This window comes from Felis catus, chromosome B2 (assembly GCF_018350175.1).
Source record: "Felis catus isolate Fca126 chromosome B2, F.catus_Fca126_mat1.0, whole genome shotgun sequence".
Lineage (NCBI taxonomy): Eukaryota > Metazoa > Chordata > Mammalia > Carnivora > Felidae > Felis > Felis catus.
Genome location: NC_058372.1, coordinates 82,996,309 through 83,005,184, shown reverse-complemented (window position 1 = coordinate 83,005,184; position 8,876 = coordinate 82,996,309). Strand labels below are relative to the sequence as shown.

Sequence of the window (8,876 nt, the reverse complement as noted above, 5' to 3'; positions counted from 1 at the left end):
AAAGGTACTTCTGTAGTTTAATATGACTTTATTAGATTTGAAGAAACACTTACTTACTGGTTTGTATATAACTATAGGCTTATAATATTTCTGATCCAGTTGACTGACTCTGTACATTCTATGTGTTAATGTGTGTATATGTAAAAACATCACTCTTTTAAAATTATTTTTTGCATTTGCTTTGGCAGGAATTTGGGGGAAGCTGAAATGTTTACGTTAGCTATTCCTAAAAACTTGGATTTGAGTTAGAAGATTTGGTTTAATGCCCGCATATCATCTTTCTCATTCCCATTTGCCAATCTACGGATAAATGAGTCACTGTTCAAAACCGCTCAAAAGCTGAAAGCAGCACTTGCCAAAGAGATATAAAAAGATGAACGACGAAAGATGCTATGTTATGCGTTAGTTACAAGGAAAGGGCATAGGTTAATAGTAAAATGAGTAAAATGTGGGCTCTATTAGGGGCTAATTGAGGTCAAAACAGCGTGCTTCAGCGTGCTTCATGGTAAGACCTGAGACTTCCTGCTCCTTCCTGAAGAAACATCAGATTCAGGAAGAAGATTCTCTGCATTTTGAATGTTCTTACAATTCAGCAAAGTCCATATTGTTGTGTAGTGTAGATCTCCACCTCGTTGAAAAAAACTATTCAAGATAGAAGGACCCAGAAAGAGCAGTTTAAGGAGGAAATTACAACAGAAAAGGGAAGAGCAAAGGATTTGGCACTCATGAAAGACCACCTCTCTCCTGGGTAATCCGATTTGCACCAGCTTTGTCGAAACTGAATATGCCGTATGTGATTGGTAGGTACAGGGTTGAGAGTGCTATTTGTGTGGGTCTTCTAACATAAAACTAATTTTTGTGGAGCCAGGTGCTGTAGGGCACCTGCTCACATTTATTAATAACATGTAACTCATTTGGACTTGGGTAAAATGACATTTTTCTCTCCTTTCTTGTTAGACTTATTAATTCAGGTCTAAAAGAATGGTCTTGTTTATATTCTGTGCTTGCTGATATGCATGAACCGACCATGTGCGGCATTTTTCCTCTACTTTTTTTTTTTTTTTACAACCCAAACTCAGTTAAGTAAATGTGGTTTGTTTGCCCTTTCTTATTACTGTGAAGTCCTTTCTGCCCCTGAGTCTGTTAAAATATTTTTCTCTTAATGACTCTTCCCTATTGTAACTAGTGTATCTCTCCTGTGTACCTGATACTTTCATTTTTTTCCCCTTTGAACTCACAACTCTAAGGGTTGGAATGCAATGGAACTGCACTAAAGGCCATATTTTCTTCACCCTTTCCATGCATTACATCTGACAGTTACTCCATGAGGCAATATGAAAGCACCTTGTAAGCTATTTAAGCTCAACCCTGGGATAAGATATAGACGTCAGTTTTCTTTTGCTCTATTATTCCTTGTTTCTTTCTTCTCTTTACTTAGATCTTTATTTTCTTATCTTACTTTTCTTGGAAATTAAGCCTACTCTATTTTCTTACTTTTCTTAGAGATTAAAACCCTTGGATTCTTTTTTTTTTTCAACATTATGTTCTTAACTCACATTGTCCAAGCATTCAAATCGAGGCACATTTTATTCTAGCCAACTCATGAAAGCGGGCAAACAGAAAATGTGTGTCTTGGTTTGGATGGTTGGTTTATATTTAGAAATATAAATACAGTGGGGGGGGCACCTGGGTGGTTCAGTCGGTTAAGCAGTTAAGCATCCAACTTTGACTCAGGTCATGATCTCGGTGTCTGTGAGTTCGAGCTCTGCCACAGGCTTTGTGCTGACAGCTCAGAGCCTGGAGCCTGCTTCAGATTCTGTGTCTCCCTCTCTCTCTGCCCCTCCCCCACTCATGCACTGTCTCTCTCTCTCTCTCTCTCAAAACATAAACATTAAAGAAAAAAGATATATACACTTGGATAATATATGGATCAATAGAAGTCTTTTGAAGAATTTGACCTAATGCACTTAACTAAATTTTCTATACTTGTATAGCCCAGTTTTATCCCTCAGTGAATAAATTCTAAATCATCTTCAATAGAAACATGAAAATCTCGTGAACTCCATATTTGCTTTGTGCAGAAACCCCGGGCTCAGGCTTTAGAACTTCTCCTGAGGCTAATAGCCCCAGTGGGTTTCATATTGTTATTATATTTTAATAAATGTTCTGTCATCTTCATCATTTTTCAATTCAATTTTTTTTTCCACAACTGTTCTGCTTTCTCACCATTTTACTGTCACATTATTTTTCCACCGTTAACTTCCTGGACAAATACATGTAGTGGATTTATGCAACTGTGCTTTGGAGCAAGACTGGCCGTTTGGGCCATGACTGTACTCACTCCTCATTCTGTGAGAAATGGCGTATTCTTTGGCAAGGGTTTCTGAAGCTTTTGTGATTCATCACTCTGACTCAGTATGGTCTCCATCATCCTGATGGTTTTCTGATGATATAGAATGTCGAAATGGAGAAAGAAACAGATAACTAGGAAAAAATGTCAAATTAGAGAACCCTGTACAAAAGTCCTATGCTTATGGCACTTTCGTATTTATTTATCATTTAATTAAGAATATTCTACTAATAAAAATCTTTTAAATGTGGTCTCAGATGGAAAATGCTTTCGGCAAGCATTTTAGGAAATCTTTGGCATTATCATTACTTAAAGAAAAACTAACCAGGCCATGGATTTAGGAGATAGAATGTATTCCATTTACATGGTCTAAAGATAAAACATCTGCAAGGTCATTTTCAAGTTTTCTTGAATGTCATTACTTGAGACCCTGCCAAGCCTTAATGTAAATTTCTTAAGACAGAGGGCCCTTAGCTCTGCCTCAGAAAGACGTGAATTGGGCTACATCATTTTAAAAGCATCAAGCAATATTTTTCTGTTCAGATCTATTATCCATTGCCGTGGATTTGTTTTGATTTTTATCGAGTAAGAAAAAGACAGTCTACCCATGAAGCCAGACAGATTTCAAAACCTTGCAGTGGTTCTTCATCCTTAATGTGGACCTGGGAACATGTGTCGCTGGAGCCCTGATGGTGACAGTTTGCACTGTAGGAAAAGATTAATGACACTGGAACCAGCCAGCATGGTGCTTGCTGCGCGTTTTCTGTATTAAGGGACAAACTGTTTGTTCTCCCTTTTGCATTACTCTCTGCTTCCTGATTTAGTCAGCAGCATAAGGAAAACAGGATTTTAAATAGCTGATGTGACTACCATTTTTCCTTCATAACCGATGTCCAGTAAACACAGTATTTTCCCTTGAAGGGAGAAGAACAATTTCTATTCCCTAGGAATTTTTAAGAACATGTTTTCTTATCTTCACTTACAAACTAGATCATTAGTAATCTCTAAAGTTACCTGTGAAATCAGAGGAATGAGACAAGGCTAGCCCTACATGAAAATGCTAGACCCATTCTATCCTTCAATTGATGTAACCAAATGGGTTTGTATCCCTAGGAGAGCTCCTATGAGAATTGGTTTTGTTTCATTTTGGGATGTGTTTTGTGTTTGTGCTGCACTGAAAATGAGGTAAGGTACAGAGGGGTTAAGGGGAGCAGATGATCACTGGAAAGATATGTGGAATGTTGAGTTGTGTTCAATAAAGCTATAGGAGACTTTCTTTAACACATTCTGGTTACTGGCTGCACTCACGTCTAAAACAAACGCTGGCCCATTTAGCCACATATTTGCACTTGTAATGGATTTGGTGAGCGGAACAGCATTCCATCTGTATAAACTCAATGGTTTGACAAAACACTGCACACTTGTCACTAACCACCCTTCAGAATTGTAATTGGGAGGGAAGGTTGTAAAACCAACATGACTTTAGATGTCGTAACAGCCAGAGGATGACTGTGACATACTTTATAATAAAGTGTCATCTTCCAAGATACATAAAAATCAGTTGTATTTACTGTGCACCAAATCTTTTTTTAGAACCAACTAAATGACAGTGTCATGCCTGTACTGCTGCATGCATAATTCACATCATTTTTCACAACGTGTTACTCTAGTCAGCCCGAGGTGGGTGGTCCCTCGGGGAGCGCTGCTCTCTCTTTGACCTTGGTCACGAATTACCTATCAAAGGTGAGCCTTGATAGTTTAGCAGAGATTGCACAAGGTTTTCCACAAATAAGATCTGGAGAAATCGAAACCATGCCTTTGCATTTCTAAAGCTTTCTGTAAATTGAATTTGGAATTAATCAAAAGGATCATCAGAGCTCCTAGAGATAAACAAGAGAATGCTGTGCTCTGGGGAATTTTTAATACATATATGAATCACACCAAATATCAGTGGCCTGTACAACTGTAGAAAAGAAAATTGGAAAGGAGCGTAACTTACTTTAACATGATTCTGCTCATTTCCTCGCCGTTCTCATTAGTCATAGACGAGACTGTTAAGTGAAAGTAAGCAATGTTAAATGACCAACCTGATGCGAATTACGTACCTCTGGTATAAAAAGTCTACTGCATAAAAACAAAATGTTCTTGTTAGTTTTCTTTATTACATGTTTTGGCTTTTAAGAATTATGCCTGTGTTTTTAAGAATTTAATATATTTTTTTTTAAGTTCCGGAGTGTTTGAATGATGACATGTAAATACTTGGTACCAAAATCCTACAGATAAGTGGTCCCAAGGTAACTGTACCTTCTGACAGGTATCTACCTGTTATGGACTACTAATTCAAACTATGTTTCTTAAAACGTAAGAATAGGAGTTTAGGGGGACTTGGGTGGTTCAGTCAGTTGAGCATCCAACTTTGGCGCACGTCGTGATCTCACGGTTTGTGAGTTCGAGCTCCGCAAGGGGCTCTGTGCTGACAGCTCAGAGCCTGGAGCCTGCTCCAGATTCTATGTCTCATTCTTTCTCTGCCCCTCCCCAACTTGTGCTCTGTCTCTCTCTGTCTCTCAAAAATAAATAGATGTAAAAAAAATGTTTTTTTAAATATTTTTAAGTTCTATGAGATCATGCTAATAAAAGGATTAGGACTAATTTATATATATACTCATTGTTCAATATGTAATTACCTGATGACTGATACATGTTTTAGTATATATTCATGTTAATATTATTCCATTGTTAATAATTTGATCGGCTGGAAAATATCCATATGGATTAATTAGTAGAATATTCACACCTCTGTGTTTAACAAATTAGGTTACAATGAGGTAGTGTTTAAAAGTTCAGGTTTGTACAGAAAAAGACACCATGTGCAAAAATTACTCAACCCACAGGTTATAAAGGAAACATAAATGAAATTAAAGCAATGCTTTCACCCATACTTGAAAAATATAAAAAGTATGTATGATAGCACCAGCTTTAGATGACTAGGAAGAGGGGATTTTTCACAGTGCTGGTGGAAATATCAATTAGAACTGTAACCTTGGAGTGCAACTTGTGAAATTCATCAAGTTAAAATTTCACATTCACCACTCAACAGATAACCATTCTAGTTGTCAATGTTTAATATTATTGATTTCCAATATTGCCCAATATGATAGATGAAAAGTGATTTTACAGACTGAATGTTTATATTGACCCCCAAATTCATATGCTGAGACGCTACCCCTCCAATATGATGGTATTAGGAGGTAGTAAGGATTAGATAAGGTCATGGAGATAGAGCCCTTATGAATAGGATTGATGTCCTTTTAAGAGTCATAAGAGAGCTTACTTTTTTTTCTGTCTCTGTCATGTTAGGATACAACAAGTAAGCCTTCTATAACCTAGAAGATGAGTTTCACCAGAACCTGACTGTGCTGGAATGATGATCTCAGACGTTTACCCTCCAGAACTGTAAGAATATCATGATTCTGTTTTAGATTTCTTAGTCTTAAATAAGAATATTAATCTTTACACATTTATTATGTGTTAGCATTTACTCTTATTTTTTTTACCCATTTTTATATTGAATTTTGCTTATAAGTTCTTAATCTTTTTGAACATTTCTTTCCATAAAACAGCTAGAAACAACCTGTCAGATATACACATTTTCTTGTAATCACTTTCTCAACTTGGTTACATTGTCTTTGTCATTCAGTATCTTTATTTTTTAAAGAAAATTCTTATTATAGAAACATTTCAAGCATGAAAAAAGTGATGTATTATCTAGAATTTTACATTAATAGAAGCATACTCTATTTTCTCCCTTTTTGCCTGATTTCTTTTAGTCGGCACAACTACTTTCAGATTTATCCATTGGAGCATGCGGCAATAATTCATTCCTTTTTATTGCTGAGAAATATTCCATGGCATGGATGTGCCACTCTTTGTTTGCTTGTTCAGGTGTTATGGAGCATTTGGGTTGAATCTGGTTTCAGGCCATTACAAATAAAGCTGCTATCAACATTATGTACAAGTCTTTGTATGGACATATACTTTTATTTCTCTTGGATAAATACCTAGCAGTGAAACGACTATATCAGACGAAAGGTGAATGCTTAACTTTTAAAGAAATTACCAAACTATTCCAAAGTGATTGTACCATGTGATTAGCAGTGTATGAAGGCTTTAGTTCCTCCAAATCCTTGCCCACACTTGTTACGATCCTTATTTATCTGTAAGCATGCTGAAAAATGTGCATTATAAAACAGTTTCAATTTGCATCTTTTAAAATATTGAGCATCTTTTCATTTGCTCTCTTGCCATGTATTTGTCTTCTTTGGTGAAATGTCTTTTCAAATATTTTGCTCATTTGATTTATTGGTTATATGCTTTCTTATTATTGAGTTTTAGAGTTCTTTATATATGCACAATACAATACAGACTTGTGATAAAAGTGAGTGGCTTGTCCTTTTAGTCTCATAATAGTGTCCTTTAAAGAGCAAATAATTTGGGGGGCTCCTGGGTGGCTCAGTCGGTTAAGTGTCCAACTTCGGCTCAGGTCATGATCTCAAGGTTTGTGGGTTCGAGCCCTGCGTCAGGTTCTGTGCTGAATGCTTACTGGAAAACTGGAGCCTGCTTCAGATTCTGTATCTCCTTCTCTCTCTGCCCCTCCCCCACTCATGCTCTGTCTTATCCTGTCTCTCTAAAATAAATAAATGTAATAAAAAATTTTTAAAAAGAGCAGATAATTTTTAATTTTGATGAGATAAAACACATAACTTTTTTTTTTTTATGGATAGGAGTTTTGATGTCCTATTTAAGAAATGTCTCTTTAAGGGCACCTGTGTGGCTCAGTCAGTTGAGTGTCATGCTCTTGATTTGGCTCAGGTCATGATCTCATGGTTCATGAGGTGAAGCCCTGCATCAGACTCCCTGCTGGGGGTGCAGAGCCTGCTTGGGATTCTCTGCCTCCCTCTGCCTCTCTCTATCTTGCATGCACTCACACACACACTGTTTCTCTCTCTCTCCCAAAATAAATAAAACTTTAAAAAAAAAAAAAGAACTGTTTTTTTTTTTTAATTTACTTCTAAGACAGAGAGAGAGACAGAGCATGAGTGGGGGTGGGGCAGAGAGAGAGAGAGACACAGAATCTGAAGCAGGCTCCAGGCTCTGAGCTATCAGCACAGAGCCTGACGCAGTGCTCAAACTCATAAACTGTAAGATCATGACCTGAGCCGAAGTTAGACACTTAACCAACTGAGACACCCAGGCGCCCCTAAAAAAGAACTGTTTATCCAACCCACAATCACAAAAATTTTATCCTAATTTTTCTTTTAATAATTTTATAGTTACAGGTTTTACACTTAGGCTATGACTCATTTTTTTAAAGTTTTTTTAACCTTTATTTATTTTTGAGACAGAGGGAGACAGCGCACGAATGGAGGAGGGTCAGAGGGAGGGAGACACAGAATCTGAAACAGGCTCCAGGCTCAGAGCTGTCAGCACAGAGCCCGACGCCGGGCTCGAACTCACGGACTGCGAGATCACGACCTGAGCCGAAGTCGGTCGCTTAACCGACTGACGGACCCAGGCGCCCCAGGCTATGGCTCATTTTAAGTTAATTTATGAATATAACATGAGTATGGATTAAAATGCATTCATTTTTACATGGAGATCAAATTATTTTAACACAATTTCTATGCTCTCTCCACTGAATTGTCTTTGCACCTTTGCTGAAAATGTTATGTATAAATGTATTGAGCTGATTTCTGAACCTTCTATTCTCTTCCATTAATCCATTTATCCAGCTTATCTCTTATACCACAGTGTCTTGATTATTGCACTTTTATAATAACAAAACCAATCCAACAGCACATTAAAGTGATCATACACCATGACCAAGTAGGTCTTATCCATGGGATGCAAAGAGGTTCAACATACGAAGATCTCAGAACCAAGCAATATTAATTCCTCAACATTATTTTTCAAAATTGTTAGGCTATTCCAGGTCCTTTACATTTCCATAAGAATTTTTGAATCAGTTTTCCAATTCTAAAAAAAAGAAAGCCTGCTTGGGTTTTTATTTGAATTGTATTGACTCTATAAATCAACTTGTAAAGAACTGCCACTAATAATATTGAATCTTCTGACTCATGGTCATGATATACCTCCCCATTTATATAAATCTTCTATAATTACTTTCAGCAATGTTTTATAGGTTTCAGGGAACAGTATTTGCACAACTTTTGTCAGGTTTCTCTCTAAGGATAGTGAAAAGAAGTTAAAGAAGAGACATTATAAATGACGTCTCAGAACTAAAAAAGGGTGAGAAGAAATGGCAATGAATAAATATATGCCAGTAAACTAAATAACCTAGAAGAATGGATGCATTTCTAAAAAAAAATACAACATACTAAGACTAAATCACGAAGAAAAAGAAAGTCTGACAGACATATAACTAACATGGATATTGAATCAGTAATCAGAAACCTTCCAACAAAGAAAAGCCCAGGAAAGGATGGCTTCCTTTGTGAACTTTATCAAA

General features: G+C 36.8%; 1 long non-coding RNA gene across 1 annotated transcript; it reads left to right on the top strand.

The window, feature by feature from the left end:
- Window positions 1–214: 214 nt before the first annotated feature.
- LOC123385467 lies at window positions 215–6,919 on the top strand. Its single transcript, XR_006598040.1, has 3 exons — window positions 215–800; window positions 5,708–5,803; window positions 6,178–6,919. It is a non-coding gene; the product is annotated as an uncharacterized LOC123385467 (long non-coding RNA).
- Window positions 6,920–8,876: the final 1,957 nt, after the last annotated feature.